Source organism: Macaca nemestrina, chromosome 2 (genome assembly GCF_043159975.1).
Source record: "Macaca nemestrina isolate mMacNem1 chromosome 2, mMacNem.hap1, whole genome shotgun sequence".
NCBI classification, from domain to species: Eukaryota; Metazoa; Chordata; class Mammalia; order Primates; family Cercopithecidae; genus Macaca; species Macaca nemestrina.
In genome coordinates, this window is record NC_092126.1 from 112,977,001 (window position 1) to 112,994,026 (window position 17,026).

Here is a 17,026-nt window from a genome sequence, read left to right on the forward strand (position 1 = left end):
GCTAGTGCTGCTGCTATGCTGGCAGGTGGCTGAAGTTTTGAGCACTTGGAGGGGCAGAATGTTGATTAATTGTAGGATGGTCTCAGACTCCATGCCCAGGAACTTGTCAGCTGGTCTTGTCTTTCTTGTGTGCAGACCCTACTCCAGCTTACCCTGAAATTTGGTAGGCAGCCCAAGCCTGTGTCTTTTGTGAGGGTAACTCAGTGCTCACCTGAGAGACAGAGCCACTGCGTGATTGGCTGGCGCTATGAGAACGGAGTCTTGTTCTGTCGCCCAGGCTGGAGTGCAGTGGTGCGATCTCAGCTCACTGCAACCTTTTGGAGACAAAAGGCCATGGTCGTGTCTGACCTTTATCTTTGTTGTAACGACCCTGAAACCCTGGCCTGAGTCTTTGAGGTGGAATTTGCCCTAAGAGAAAGTGTCATGTAGTATACCAGAATTTATCAAGCCTTTCCCTAGTACTAGGACACTTAACATGTGCCTGCAGTATTTTTGTTCGTTTTGCTATTATTTCACATTTAATTTCATTTTTGTAAATACTTAAATAATTTTGAAGCCAAATTCAGATTTTTGCATCTTTATGTCCACTTAGGTTGCTTAGACCTCAGGTGGTAGACCAGGTTTTGTTTTCTTTTTCTTTTTTTTTTTTTTTTTTTGAGACGGAATCTCGCTCTGTCGCCCAGGCTGGAGTGCAGTGGGGCGATCTCGGCTCACTGCAAGCTCCGCCTCCCGGGTTCACGCCATTCTCCTGCCTCAGCCTCCCGAGTAGCTGGGACTACAGGCGCCCACAACCGCGCCCGGCTAATTTTTTGTATTTTTAGTAGAGACGGGGTTTCACCGTGGTCTCGATCTCCTGACCTTGTGATCCGCCCGCCTCGGCCTCCCAAAGTGCTGGGATTACAGGCGTGAGCCACCGCGCCCGGCCTTTTTTTTTTTTTTGAGACAAAATCTCACTGTTGTCCCCCAGGCTGGAGTGCAGTGGCATGATCATGGCTTAGTGCAGCCTGAATTCCTGGGCTTAAGCAATCCTCCTGCCTCAGCCTTCTGCAAAGCTGGAACTACAGACGTGTGCCACCATGCCAGCCTATTTTTTTTCTTTCTCTTTTGTAGAGACAGGGTCTTGTTATGTTGCCCAGGCTAGTCTCAAACTCCTAGCCTCAAGTGATCCTCTCGCCTCAGCCTTCCAAAGTGGTGGGATTACAGGTGTGAACCACCATGCCCAGTCTATTTTCTTGTTTTGAATTCAAGCTTTCTGAGGGTTGTCCTTTAGGAAGAGAATGTAAGGAATTCCAGAGTCAGGGAGGCATGGGCTGTGTTCTGGGAGAGGCCTAGGGAGGCACTGCTCTGGAACCGCCTGTAGGAGTGGGTGGGTGTCAGACTGCCAGCAGAAGCCAGGGTGGTGAGGGGAGGGATGAGTGTTCTGCAAGGGAGATTTATACCACTGTATTTTTTTTTCTTTTTTTTGAGACAGAGTCTCACTGTGGAGTATAGTAGAATGATCTCGGCTCACTGCAACATCCACCTCCTGGGTTCAAGTGATTCTCCTAACTCAGCCTCCCAGGTAGCTGGGATTACAGATGTGCATTACCATGCCTGGCTAATTTTTATATTTTTAGTAGAGACGGTTTCACCCTGTTGGCCAGGCTGGTCTCGAACTCCTGACCTCAGGTGATCTGCCCACCTCGGCCTCCCAAAGTGTTGGGTTTATAGGTGTGAGCCACTGCGCTCAGCTGGATATGAATATTCTTTTTTTTTTTTTTTTTTTTTTTTTGAGACGGAGTCTTGTTCTGTTGCCCAGGCTGGAGTGCAGTGGCCGGATCTCAGCTCACTGCAAGCTCTGCCTCCTAGGTTCAAGCCATTCTCCTGCCTCAGCCTCCCGAGTAGCTGGGACTACAGGCGCCTGCCACCTCGCCCAGCTAGTTTTTTTGTATTTTTTAGTAGAGATGGGGTTTCACCGTGTTAGCCAGGATGGTCTTGATCTCCTGACCTCGTGATCCGCCCGTCTCGGCCTCCCAAAGTGCTGGGATTACAGGCTTGAGCCACCGCGCCCGGCTAGATATGAATATTCTTGACAGTGTCTTCTGGGTATATACCTAAGAGTGAACTGTTAGATATATAGTATTTGATATATATACACACACACACACACACACATATATATATATATATTTTTGGAGATTCAGTCTCACTCTCTCACCCAGGCTGGAGTGCAGTGGTGTCATCTTGGCTCTTGGCTCACTGGATCCTCTGCCTCCCGGGTTCAAGTGATTCTCCTGTCTCAGCTTAACCATTAGCTGGGATTACAGGCGCATGCCACGACGCCCGGCTAATTTTTGTATTTTTAGTAATAATGGGGTTTCTCTGTGTTGCTCAGACTGGTCTCGAACTCCTGGATTGCTCAAGCCATCCACCTGCCTTGGCCTCCCAAAGTGCTGGGATTTACAGGTGTGAGCCACCGTGCCTGGCCTGATGTTTTAATTATTGAGAATTTTGTATTTTTTGTAGAGATGGGGTTCTTCCTCTCTCCCTAGGCACATGCCTGTCTATCCCAGATGGCGACACTGGCCTAGGACAGACGGTTCTACCCCCAGTACACCAAGGCCCTGGAGGGGCAACCTATAGAACAGCTGACCTCCTGTCTTCAGTAGTAGGACAAGTAACAAACTTAGACCCTGTCTTCAGTAGTAGGACAAGTAACAAACTTAGATTTGGCAATATAAATTTAGAAAAGGTTAATGTTTTCCAGAACAGTGAAACTACAGTATAAAGGTTAGACTTGAGAACCCAAAATTACTCCCTAGCTTCCGTTTCCTGCCCTTCGTGTGCTCAGCACTTGTATCTGTGTTCTCACTACCCTGAGCCCTGAGTTCTTTTGGGGTTGGCCCAGGAGTTGCCTTGGTCCAGAGAGATACCTGGGAGGAAACCACATGGAAGCAACAACAGTACTACGTATATGTTATTATTTGGAGTAATTAGCCCATAATTTTTTTTTTTTTTTTTTTTGAGATGGAGTCTCAGTCTGTCACCCAGGCTGGAGTGCAGTGGCGTGATCTCGGCTCACTGCAACCTCTGCCTCCCGGGTTCAAGCAATTCTTCTGCCTCTGCCTCCTGAGTAGCTGGGACTACAGGCGCCTGCCACCATATACGGCTAATTTTTTATATTTTTAGTAAAGACAGGGTTTCACCATGTTAGCCAGGATGGTCTTGATCTCCTGACCTCTTGATCTGCCCACCTCGGCCTCCCAAAGTGCTGGGATTACAGATGTGACCCACTGCGCCTGGCCAGCCCCATAAATTCTTGATAACAATTTTCCTGAGATACTCAAGTTTTACTAGAAAAACATAGCATCATGTTTTGATTCATTAGTTGTCTAGATGCTCATCCTCCTGTATTATACTGGCTATTAAGTACCATTACTCCCAGGTTGAATTTATGACATCTGCTGCCCACCATGCCCGTTAATCAAATCAATAAAGGCAGGGCAAACTGCTGTCTCGTGTTATTTCAAATTGCCCCACCTCCTTCCTCTTCCGTCTTATGTTATTAATGAAATAGTTTGACAATACTTAAATGTTAGTGAAAATAAGGGAAAAGTCGTTTGTATCTTTAGGTGAGGGTGTAAATTGAAGGACAGTTTTGCCAAATCTAACAATTCCAATGTACATATCCTTTGACCCAGCAATTCCACATCTAGGATTATATCCTTAGATATGTTCTAAGAAGAATGCAAGGATGAGTGTGAGAACACCCCGGAGAGCAAGATACGCAGGATATTTAGACATTTAAATGTACCATACACAATAGGGGTGAATGAAGAGATGGATCTACCCACTAGGGCTGAGGTCTCTCAGTTCTACTAAATTAGAAAAAGGAACAGTTACTTATTTTTGATACGGAGTCTCGTTCCGTCGCCCATGCTGGAGTGCAGTGGTGCGGTCGTGGCTCACTGAAACCTTTGCTTCCCAAACAAGCGATTCTCCTGCCTCAGCCACCTGAGTAGCTGGGATTACAGGCGCGCACCACCATGACCGTCTAATTTTTTGTATTTTTTTTTTTTTTTGAGATGGAGTCTGGCTCTGTCGTCCAGGCTGGAGTGCAGTGGCCAGATCTCAGCTCACTGCAAGCTCCGCCTCCCGGGTTTACGCCATTCTCCTGCCTCAGCCTCCTGAGTAGCTGGGACTACAGGCGCCCGCCACCTCGCCCGGCTAGTTTTTGTATTTTTTAGTAGAGACGGGGTTTCACCGTGTTAGCCAGGATGGTCTCAATCTCCTGACCTCGTGATCCGCCCGTCTCGGCCTCCCAAAGTGCTGGGATTACAGGCTTGAGCCACCGCGCCCGGCCTTTTTTGTATTTTTAATAGAGACGGTGTTTCATCATGTTGGCCAGGCTGGCCTCGAACTCCTGACCTTGTGATCCGCCCGCCAGTTGTGAGCCACTACGCCTGGCAAAAAAAGGAACAGTTTTGAAGAATTTGGTTTCATTTGAACGTTAAGAATGAAATAAAAAGAGATGTGCTTGTTTATGTGTTTAGAGATATTCAATGTGTCATATGTGGAGACCTACTGAGGAAAGTCAGTCTGCTCACCTGAGGACCTGGGAAGGAGACCTGCTTTTCACTTGTGTCCTAGTGTGGTGTTGGAATTTATTTTACCTCCATGTTAATTACTTTTTTTTTTTTTTTTTTTTTGAGACAGAGTTTGACTCTTGTTGCCCAGGCTCGAGTGCAATGGCATGATCTTGGCTCACTGCAACCTCCACCTCCTGGGTTCAAGCGATTCTCCTGCCTCAGCCTCCTGAGTAGCTGGGATTATAGGCACATGCCACCACACTCCACTAATTTTTGTATTTTTAGTAGAGACAGGGTTTCGTTGGCAGGTGATCCGCCCGCCTCGGCCTCCCAAAGTACTGGGATTACAGGCGTGAGTCACTGCGCCTGGCCTTTTTTTTTTTCTTGGAGACACAGTTTTGCTCTTGTTGCCCAGGCTGGAGTGCAATGGCGCGATCTCGGCTCACCGTAACCTCCGCCTTCCGGGTTCAGGCGATTCTCCTGCCTCAGCCTCCCGAATAGCTGGGATTACAGGCATGTGCCACCATGCCTGGCTAATTTTGTATTTTCATTTGAGAAGGGGTTTCTCCATGTTGGTTGGGCTGGTCTCGAACTCCCAACCTCAAGTGATCCGCCCCCCTCTGCCTCCCATAGTTCTGGGATTACAGGTGTGAGCCACCGTGCCTGGCCCGTGAATTACTTTTATTGCATTAAGTCAAAGGGGAGGACCAGACAGCTGATGACATCATTGTGAGATAGTGGGAACCAATAGTAGGGAATCAGATACTGGGAAACACCGGATGCAGCCTGCCCACATTTTGCCCTTAGCTCTGGGACCTCTGAACTTGGTAATGGTCTGATTTGGGTTTTTTTTGCTTTAGGAGGGAAGGTTCCTGGGAAGGGAAGATAGAATCTATTTTTAATATTAAGTAAATACAGCTCAATGTAGTAATTTTGGGCCCTAGTGTAACATTTTCTTCCATTATAACCCAAGTCACTTTTAAAACAAACAAAATCCTTTTTTTGGTGTATTTTGTGTTTGTAATGTTGCTAGAGGAAAATACTTTTGAAATATCCTCACTTCCCTTTGTAAACTTGGGAGAGCTTGGGACCTGGTGGGGTATGTGTTTTGAATCATGCTGTCTGGGGGATTAGTGCCTGAAATCCAGATTTCTACTGGACAAAGCGCTGGGGTTTGAGGTAAGTGGGGTGGGGTGGGGCGAGGGTTATATAGCTATCACAGATAACAGAGCTTACCTGCTGACTTTGCTTCACAATTGTCAGTGCATAGACCTGCTTTGGCACGGACATCCTGAGAGGGGACTTGGACCATGACCCGTATTCCTTTCTCTTACCACCGTGGCCGGCTATTTTAGTAACTTCTAAAAATTTTGGGCGCCGTGTCTCACGCCTGTAATCTCAACACTTTGGGAGGCCGAGGCGGGCGGATCACGAGGTCAGGAGATAGAGACAATCCTGGCTAACACGGTGAAACCCCGTCTCTACTAAAAATATAAAAAAAACTAGCCGGACTTGGTTGCAGGCGCTTGTAGTCCCAGCTATTCGGGCGGCTGAGGCAGGAGAATAATGTGAACCTGGGAGTAGGAGCTTGCAGTGAGCCGAAATTGCGCCACTGCCCTCTAGCCTGGGTGAAAGAGCAAGACTCCGTCTCAAAAAAAAAAAAAAAAAAATTTTTAATGTAACTTTAAATTTACAGAAAAATTGCAAGAATAATTCAAGAAACTCCCAAATACTCTGGAGTCACCATTTGTTTACATTTTGCTGTGTTTGCTCTGTCATTCTCTTTTCTATCTATATCTTTTTTTCTGAACCATCTGAACCATCTGTGAGTAATTGACAGAGATCATATCTCTTTACCCCTACTTTTTTTTTTTTTTTTTTTTTTTTTGGAGATAGGGTCTTGATCTGTCGCCTAGGCTGGAGAGTGGTGATGAGATTTCGGCTTATTGCCACCTCCGCCTCCCAGGCTTGAGTGATCTTCCTGCCTTAGCCTCCCTCTAGAGTAGCTGAGACTACAGGTGCAGGTTACCATGCTGGCCTAATTTTGTATTTTTTTGTAGAGACGGGGTTTGAGACCAGCCTGTTGCCCAGGCTGGTCTCAAACTCCTCAGCTCAAGCTATCTGCCCGCCTCAGCCTCCCAAAGTGCTGGGATTACAGACGTGAGCCACAACACCTGGCCTACTCCTAAATTCTTTTTTTTTTTTTTTTTGAGATGGAGTCTCACTCTGTTGTCCAGGTTGGAGTGCAGTGGCACGATCTTGGCTCACTGAAACCTCCAGCTCCCAGGTTCAAGCGATTTTCCTGCCACAGTCTTCCTGAGTAGCTGGGACTACAGGCACACACTACCACACCTAATTTTTGTATTTTTCGTAGAGACAGGTTTCACCACGTTGGCCAGGGTGGTCTCTAACTCCTGACCTCATGTGATCTGCCCTTCTTGGCCTCCCAAAGTACTGGGGTTACAGGCGTGAGCCACCGTGCCCAGCCCTCCTAAATTCTTAACTGTGTATTTCCTAAGGATGAGAATATTATCTTACATAATCACAGTATAGCTATCAAGGAAATTTAAGACTAGTAGAATACTGTTCTGTTATTTTTATTTTATTTTTTGAGACAAGGTCTGGCTCTATCGCCCAGGCTGGAGTGCAGTGGTGCAGTCTCGGCTTACCGCAGCCTTCACCTCTCAGGCTCAAGCCGTCCTCCCTCAGCCTCTTGAGTAGCTGGGACTATGGGTGCACACCACCATGCCTGGCTGATTTTTGTATAGACGGGGTTTTGCCATGTTGCCCAGGCTGGTCTCAAACTCCTGAGCTCAAGTGATCTGCCCACTTTAGCCTCCCAAAGTGCTGGGATTACAGGCATGAGCCACCATGTCTGGCCGAATACCGTTATCTAATCTACAGTCCATATTCACTTTGTCTCAGTTGTCCCAGTACATCTTTGGTATTGCCATATGAGTAGGCACAAGGTGCAGGTTTGTTTTGATGATCAACTCTGATTAAAGAGACACTTGGCAGTTTTCTCCATGAAAAGTTGATATTTTCTTCTTTGTAATTAATAAGTCATTTATGGGGGGAACACTTGAGACTATGTAAATATCCTGTTGCTTTCCTCATCAAATTTTGACCCTCTATCTTCAGCATTCAATGATGCTTCTGAGTCCATTAGTCCTTCTGCATTTGTTGTCACCTTACTGTAAGGAAGAGCTTTTCTCATCTCCTATGTTTACTCATTAATTGGTTATTTATATTCATATTAATAACTTATTCAATGTGGTGTAATACATTCATGTCACTGTTCATTTCTTTCTTTTTTTTTTTTTGAGACAGTCTTGCTCTCCCAGGTTCAAGTGATTCTCCTGCTTCAGCCTCCTAAGTAGCTGGGATTACAAGTGTGTACCACCATGCCTGGGTTATTTTTGTACTTTTAGTAGAGACAGGGTTTCTCTGTGTTGGTCAGGCTTGTCTCAAACTCCTGACCTCAAGTGATCTGCCCACCTCAGCCTCCCAAAATGCTGGGATTACAAGTGTGAGCCACTGTGCCCGGCCTTTTTTTTTCCCTCTTTTTTTAGAGACAGGATCTCACTCTGTTGCCCAGGCTGGTGTACAGTGGCATGATCATAGCTCACTACAGCCTTGATCTCCTGGGCTCAAGCAATCCTCCTGCCTCAGCCTCCTGAGTAGCTGTGACTACTGGCACACACCACCATGGCCAGCTAATTTTTTTCTATTTTTATTATTTATTTATTTTTTTGAGACAGAATCTCATTCTGTTGCCCAGGGTGGAGTGCAGTGGCGACATCTCGGCTCACTGCAACCTACACCTCCCCGGCTCAAGCGATTCTCCTGCCTCAGCCTCCCGAGTACCTGAGATTACAGGTGCCTGCCATCATGCTCAGCTAATTTCTGTATTTTTTTTAGTAGAGACGGGGTTTCACCCGTCTGGCCAGGTTGGTCTCGAACTCTTGACCCAGGTGGTCCCCCTGCCTCGGCCTCCCAAAGTCAGGGATTACAGGCATAAGCCACTGTACCCGGCATTTTTTTTCTGTTTTTAATAGAGATGGGGTCCCACTATGTTGCCGGAACTGGTCTCAAACTCCTGGGCTTAAGTGATCCTCCTGCCTCAGCCACCCGAAACGTTGGGATTACAGGCGTGAGCCACCGCTCCCACCCAAGTTTGTTTTTCGTTTCTTTTTTTTTTTTTTTGAGACGGAGTCTTGCTCTGTCCCCTAGGCTGGAATGTAGTGGCGCAATCTCGGCTCACTGCAAGCTCTGCCTCCCGGGTTCACGCCATTCTCCTGCCTCAGCCTCCTGAGTAGCTGGGACTACAGGCGCCTGCCACCGCGCCAGGCTAACTTTTTGTATTTTTAGTAGAGACGGGGTTTCACCGTGGTCTCGATCTCCTGACCTTGTGATCCGCCAGCCTCGGCCTCCTAAAGTGCTGGGATTACAGGCGTGAGCCACTGCGCCCGGCCTTGTTTCTTTTTTTTTTTGAGACAGAGTCTCATTCTTTTGCCCAGGTTGGAATGCAGTGGTGTGTTCTCGGCTCACTGCAACCTCTGCCTCCCAGATTCAAGCAATTCTGCCTCAGCCTCCTGAGTAACTGGGATTACAGGCATGGGCCTCCTAGCCCAGCTAATTTTTGTATTTTTAGTAGAGATGGGGTTTCACCATATTGGTCAGGCTGGTCTTGAACTCCTGACCTTGTGATCTGCCCCCATTGGCCTCCTAAATTGCTGGGATTACAGGCGTGAGCCACCGTACCTGGCCTGGCCCCAAGTCTATTCTTAAGACCACAGAACTTTTGATGTAAGATTCACTGGACAGATACACAACTACAAGACATAAATCTTTTATTTACAAAATAAGATCTTTAAGTAGTTAGCTCCCAGTTGAAATAATGATTTGCACTGAATGTGGTGGCTTATGCCTATAATCCCAGCATTTTAGGAGGCTGAGGTGGGAGAATTGCTTGAGCCCAGGAATTTGAGACCAGCCTGGGCAACATGGTGAGGCCCCATCTCTACAAAAGATAAAAAATTAGCCAAGTGTGGTGGTGTTATGCTTGTAATCCCAGCTATTTGGGAAGCTGAGGTGGGAGGATCACTTGAGCCTGGGAGGGCGAGACTGCAGTGAGCCATCATTGTGTCACTGCACTCCAGCCCAGGTGACGGAGTGAGACCCTGTATCTTTAAAGGAAAATTTAAAAAGGGATAAATGCAGGAGATCTTCATCTTATCAAAAGGGTGCTGTTGTAATTTATATATTTCTAAGTACTGGATGGGGAGGGGGAGTAGCAGCTCCAAGGTACTTTTCAGTGGTGGCCTTAATCTGCTGATGCGTGGAAGGTGTTTTCTTCTTCCAAATAGCCCTGGGATCTCCTGAATTTCTAGGTTGGGCCACTCAGGCATGGATTGACTCCTACAGTTCAGGTGGATGGAGATCCCACCAGCCCACAGCTTAATTCTTCAGATGCTTTATCTTCGTTTCTCATGTATCTTCAGTTGGCTTCTGATGTGAGCACATAAATACCCTGCAGAATTCCTTTCCAGTCTTTATGTAAATCATTAGTTTTGTTTTCTTTTTTTTTTTTTGAGACGACAGGGTCTTGCTGTGTCACACTGGCTGGAGTGCAGTGGCATGATCACGGCTCACTGCAACCTCAACCTCCCAGGCTCAAGCGATCCTCCCACTTCAGCCTCCTGAGTAGCTGAGATTTTAGGCATGCGTCACCACACTCAGCTAATTTTTAAAAATATTTTGTAGAGACGGTCTCTCTGTGTTGCCCAGCCTGGTCTCAAACTCCTGGGCTCTAGTAATCCATCCACCTTAGCCTCCCAAAGTGCTGGGATTACAGGCATGAACCACTGCCTTGCCTGCTTTTCATTTTTAATCCTTGGGTTCTAAAATGCAGGAATTAATTTCCAAATAATTAGTATGGAATGCAATCCCGCTTTTTCCTGTGTGCTGAGAGAATGATCAAAGACCACAGAAAGGAGATGGAGACAGAAGAAGGTGAGAGCAAGGGCATTTTTAAGGATTTCTTCAGTCTTGTTAATCTGGGTGTAAATTCTGTGTGGCAGATAGCAGCTGAGGATCCCCTGAAGTTTTGAGGAGGAGGAAAGCCCTTGAGAATAATGGGTTTTCTTGGTCTTACTTTGTATAAGAAGAGCCCGAACTGGACATATCTCCAGATATGTGCTATGGTCTTTAACAAGCAGCCCAACATCCTTTGCTGGGGAAGGCCAGCAATGTGGGAGCTAGTGGGGCCTGGCCCAGGAGCCTTGTGTTCACCAGGTCACTGGGAGCTGGTGCTCTCTGATGTCCTTCTATGCAAGCCTGATTCTGAAATCAGGTGTGGTGGGCATCATTGTCCATAGTGTTGGCCTGGCCTGTCATTTCACTGATCATAGAATGGCTGTGGCTTTGCAGAGCAGGGATTGCGAGAATGGAAGAATGTCTTTTGGCTCTTTTGCTCTAGTTTTTGGAAGCACGTCAGTTAGAGAAGTTTGTGATTTTTTAGAATTTGTTGCTGTGGTAAGGCTGAAGCAGGTAAAAGGGCCAATTAGAACCATCTGTGGGAGGGAAGGAATTCTGTTAGCAGGAAGGAAAACCTGAGCAAAGGGAGTGGGTGCTAGTTTTGTCTTGTTCTTTTATAAACAAAGTGTGTTGATATGGCAGTTTCTGGCATGGGTGAAATGTTTTTGATGGTTGAACATGAAGAATGTAGCCAAAAACAAGAATGGGGCTAAAAGCAAGTCACAACTTCAGACAATGAAGATTGAAGCATTTGCCTAGATAAATACTCTATAGTGAATATGCAAGAACTCCCACATACCTGTTTGGCTCCTGAGGCATTGTGCTTAGGGCCCCAGGCCTTTATTACAGAGCTGCTGGCAGGGTCAAGGGCTGGGTTGCCTGGAGTTTCGCTGACATTTCACCTCACTTCTCTGTTTTTGGAGTCTAATTAGCCAATTAGGTCAGAAAGGCCAGCAGCCAGCACACTTTTTCTAAATTTAATTCATCATTGCTAGATTAGCATATTAATTTTGAGCTGTGGCACTTACTTTTAATCTTTTGTAGTGTAATGGAAAAACCAGAAAGCTCAGCATTGAACTTCAAAGTGTGAAATCAGGTGATCATTGCCATTATGCTTGGTGAATTATTATTATTATTATTATTATTATTATTATTGAAGACAGAGTCTCGCACTGTCATCCAGGCTGGAGCACAGTGGCGTGATCTTGGCTCATTGCAACCTCCGCCTCGCAGGTTCAAGTGATTTTCCTGCCTCAGCCTCCCAAGTAGTTGGGACTACAGATGCGTGCCACCACGCCCAGCTAGTTTTTGTATTTTTAATAGAGACGGGGTTTCACCGTTAGCCAGGATGGTCTTGATCTCTTGACCTTGTGATTCGCCCGCCTCGGCCTCCCAAAGTGCTGGGATTACAGGTATGAGCCACTGGCGCCTGGCCACTTGGTGAATTATTTAGGGGATTTAGTGGAAGTTCCTTTCCTGTACTCTGCGGGCATCTGCTGAGTACCTGCTTGGTGCCAGGCATCTACTTGGAGAGAAAGCAGCAGAGTAAGTGCTGTCAAGACTCCTGTAGTGGACCTGTTCTCCCCCTTTTCTCTCAAGGGAACCATTGGCATCCAGCCTTGACCCCCAGTAGACACTGATCATCCTGCCCCCCCAGCATAGCCCCACTGTACCTTTGTACTGAGTTGGGGAGGGGATAGGATGGCCAGGGGGAGTTTCGGGAAGTCAGAAGGCAACTTCTAGTTTCTGTTACAGTAAGCACTTGGAAAATGACTGTTTATAATGTATTAGTATAAATACTTGGTTTGTTACCACTTGTGTTTCCTGATTTAGTAATGTATATAAACCTTAATTGAATATTTTTGTGTGAAACTTGGAAAGACTGCATCTGTAGCAAATAAAGCCTCACCTAGCACAGGGTAGGTAGTTGGTAAACATGTGCTGAAGTGTTAATTGTTGGGCTGTCTTCAGAGAATTGTAGTTTGCTTTAATTGCATTTTTGGATGCCACACGGGTACAAGGATGTGGTAATTCATTCCCACTTGGATTCTGCTGAGTCTGGCCACCCACCTCTCATACTTATTCCCCCACCACTACTCCACCTCCCACTCTAGCTGCTGCAGCCAAATGGACAGTTAGGGCCAGGCGCAGTGGCTCATGCCTGTAATCCCAGCACTTTGGGAGCCTGAGGTGGGCGGATCACAATGTCAGGAGTTCGAGAACAGCCTGGCCAATATGGTAAAACCCTGTCTCTACTAAAAATACAAAAATTAGCTGGGCATGGTGGCAGGCACCTGTAGCCCCAGCTACTCAGGAGGCTGAGGCAGGAGAATCGCTTGAACTCAGAAGGCAGAGGTTACAGTGAGCCGAGATGTCGCCACTGCACTCCAACCTGGGAGACAGAGCGAGACTCTGTCTCAAAAAACAAACAAAAAAAACCAGAAACCGAAATGGATGGTTAGGCCTGGTCCTTGTCCTTGGCCTCAGTTTATCCTTTTCTGTCTTCAGTGTCTTACCTGGGCACTGGTAATTAAAGGACTGGAGCATGTCATCACGGGGATATGCCCCTGAAAGCCTCCTAAATTATTTTCTTCTGAAGTCTAATTGATGTAACTCTAAGTGATGTTTTCTAAAATATTGTGGCAAAATATACGTAACAAAGATGGTGTATTTATTTATTTATCTATTTTGAGACAAGGTCTTGCTTTGTCACCCAGGCTGGAGCACAGTGGTGGAATCATGGCTCACTTCAGTCTTGACCTCCTGGACCAAGCAGTCCTCCCACCTCAGGCCGAGTAGCTGGGACTACAGGTGCATGCCCATATACCTCGCTAATTTTTTTTTTTTTTTTTTTTTTTTTTGAGACGGAGTCTCGCTCTGTCACCCAGGCTGGAGTGCAGTGGCCGGATCTCAGCTCACTGCAAGCTCCGCCTCCCGGGTTCACGCCATTCTCCTGCCTCAGCCTCCTGAGTAGCTGGGACTACAGGCGCCTGCCACCTCGCCCGGCTAAGTTTTTGTATTTTTAGTAGAGACGGGGTTTCACTGTGTTACCCAGGATGGTCTCGATCTCCTGACCTCGTGATCCGCCCGTCTCGGCCTCCCAAAGTGCTGGGATTACAGGCTTGAGCCACCGCGCCCGGCCTACCTCGCTAATTTTTAAAATTTTTTAAAAAATTTTATTTTACTTACTTTTTTTTTTGAGATTGAGTCTCACTCTGTCACCCAGGCTGGAGTGCAGTGGCGCAATCTCGACTCACCGCAACCTCCGCCTCCCAGGTTCAAGCAATTCTCCTGCCTCAGCCTCCTGAGTAGCTGGGACTATAGGCGTGCGCCTACCACGCCCGGCTAATTTTTTTTGTATTTTTAGTAGAGACAGGGTTTCACCATATTGGCCAGGATGGTCTCCATCTCTTGACCTTGTGATATGCCTTCCTCAGCCTCCCAGAGTGTTGGGATTACAGGTGTGAGCCACTACGCCTGGCCTAAATTTTTTTTTTTTGTAGGGATGGGGGTGTCACTGTGTTGCCCAGGCTTACGTTTTAATATGCCATCTTAACCATTAAAAATGTTTTTTTTTAGGGGCTGGGTGTAGTGGCTTGTCCCTATAATCCCAGTGCTTGGGGAGGCTGAGGCGGGAGGATTGTTTGAGCCAGGAGTTTGAGACTAGCCTGGGCAACATAGTGAGACCCTGTCTCTACAAAATAAAAACTAAAAAAATGGCCCAGCCTGATGACTCACACCTATAATCCCAGCACTTTGGGAGGCCGAGGTGGGCAGATCACCTGAGATCAGGAGTTCAAGACCATCGTGGCCAACATGGTGAAACCCCATCTCTACTAAAAATACAAAAATTAGCCGGGCGTCATAGTGGGCGCCTATAATCCCAGCTACTTGAGAGGTTGAGGCGAGAGAATCGCTTGAACCCAGGAGGCAGAGGTTGCAGTGAGCTGAGATTGTGCCGCTGCACTCTAGCCTAGGTGACAGAGCAAGACTGCATCTCAAAAAAAAATAATAAATTAATTAAAAAATGAACCACGCATGGTGGTGTGAACCAGGCTGAGGCAGAAGGATCACTTGAGCCCAGGAGTTCGAGGTTATAGAGGTTCATTGTACCACTGTACTCCACCCTGGGTGATAGATGAGAGACTGTCTCTCAAAACAAAACAAAACAAAAAAACAAACCCCAAACTCACCTTTTTAAATTGTAAAAAGCACAATATAAAACTTACCATCTTCAAAGTCAAGTATACTGTTCGGTAATGAATAATGTTTAACGCAGTGTATGGACTTCAGTGGAATGTAGAAGGAATTCTTTCAGTGAGCCCCAACATGTACCATGTTAAAATCTACTCAGATTAAAAGCCATGGTTCAGTGGAGAATGACTGTTCAGCCCTGGGTTTTGAACCTTGCCTTTCTTCCCTTTCCCTAGAACATGTCTGCACCTGGGTGGATTTATACCCAGGTTTTAAACCTTTGCTTCCTGTCTTTGTTGGAAAAAACCAAATCACCGCTAGCAGAAGCCACTGCCCTTGGTTTATCTGTGATAAGTGAGAATTTGCAAGAATTTTCCAAGTGAGAGAAGTGTTCAAAGTAGCTTTTCTGTTTGATAGAATGTTGTGTAGTGCTTGCCTCTCAGGGGTGGTATTTTTTCTCCCACATATTTTTACCTTTAAATCTCTTGCTGTATATGTGACCCTGACTTCCTTTGGTTGGTCCTCTAGCTCCCTGATGGTCCTGGGGCTGCCTCCAAATCGCTGGTGGTATTTCCACATTGCCTGCAGTTTAGGTAGGAACCTGTCCCATGTCAGGGAAACCTTATCTACCCCCTGAACTGAGCAATTTTAGGGTGATACCTTGAATCTTCACCAGTCACTTGGCTTTAGACGTTTCTCATCTGATGCCAAGGAGTCAAAAAGGCCTGTTTTTAACTAGAAGCAGAGAAATCTGACGGGTTTTTTTTTTTTGATATTTGGAGCTCAAATAAACAATGACTTCACACCATTGTTTTCCATTGTGTTGAGTACATCCTGTTGGCCATCATATTGAGAAGTTTTAAACTGGTTAACCTTTCAGAAACTACATTAATGTTGGACTGACAGTTAATATTTAACTTCTGAGTATCAAAGTGTTTTTTGCTAGATTGAACCTGAAGTGGTTAATATTTCTGCTTTTTGTGTTTTCCAAAATATTTACAACAGGAACATGGAATTTTATTATTTTAATCTGGTTTTAAAATGAATATCCCATTTTCTTTATTTTTATTTATTTATTATTTATTTTGAGATAGGGTCTTGCTGTGTCATCCAGGCTGGAGTGCAGTGTTGTAATCTCACTGCAGTCTCACCATCCTGGGTTCAAGCAATTCAGTCACCTCAGCCTCCCAAGTAACTATGATTACAGGCATGCGCCACCATGCCTGGCTAATTTTTGTACTTTTTTGTAGAAACAGAGTTTCGCCATGTTGCCCAGGCTGCCCTTGAACTCCTGGGCTCAAGCATTCTGCCCACCTCAGCCTGCCAAAGTACTGGGATTCTAGGTGTGTGCCACTGTACCTGACCATTCTTTAAATGTTTTAATTACTGTGGCAAATGATAGCAATTTAACAGCATAAGTACTATTTTTAGGTGACGTAGCTATTTGGGAGTAGGGGCTCCTAGGAGTGGTGGGATGGGCTACCTCTGCCAAATTTTGTGTGGTTAATAATGGGTTGAGTCTCCCAACTTTTCCTTTATTCTTGGGAAGCAAAAACTAGTAGAGAGCTGTTCTTTCAGAGTTTTTAGGTAAAATGTCTGAAAGTTTCAGAGCCAGGTCCTGTGCTTGTAGTCTCCTATTTGGGAGGCTGAGGTGGGAGGATTACTGGGGAGTTCAAGGCTGGTGAGGTATAATTGTTTCTGTGAAAAGCCACTGCACTGTAGCCTGGGCAACATAGTGAAACCCTGTCTTAAAACTAAACAAAGGTAGTTAAAAAAAAAAAAATATATATATATATATGTCTATATATCTATATATCTATATCTGAGGACTGGGCGTGGTGGCTCACGCCTGTAATCCCAGCACTTTGGGAGGCCGAGGCAGGCGGATCACGAGGTCAGGAGATCGAGACCATCCTGGCTAACACGGTTTGAAACCCGGTCTCTACTAAAAATACAAAAAATTAGCCGGGCGTGGTGGCGGGCGCCTGTAGTCCCAGCTACTCAGGAGGCTGAGGCAGGAGAATAGCGTGAGCCTGGGAGGCGGAGCTTGCAGTGAGCCGAGATCGCGCCACTGCACTCCAGCCTGGGCGACAGAGCGAGACTCCGTCTCAAAAAACAAAACAAAACAAACAAACAAACAAAAAATATATATCTGAAAGTTTCTTTCACTGAGTTTTTCTGTGGATGAGGAAACATTAAGTTTATTGCAAATTGAGTTGGTGCCA

The 17,026-nt window shown here is 46.1% G+C and overlaps 1 protein-coding gene across 17 annotated transcripts in view; it reads left to right on the forward strand.

Annotated features, from left to right (window-relative positions):
- The window catches only part of LOC105480444 (dystroglycan 1), a 76,771-nt gene that overhangs the window by 17,609 nt on the left and 42,136 nt on the right, over positions 1-17,026 (forward strand). The window contains exon 1 of one of the 17 annotated variants that reach the window (XM_071091724.1): positions 13,398-13,418. The exons of 15 other annotated variants lie outside the window; for them this stretch is intronic. The gene's annotated coding sequence lies outside the window, so the exon portion shown is untranslated. Of the gene's footprint in view, positions 1-13,397; positions 13,419-15,375; positions 15,395-17,026 lie in introns of those variants that run through there. One more of the 17 variants, XM_011739331.3, reaches the window with a different exon arrangement.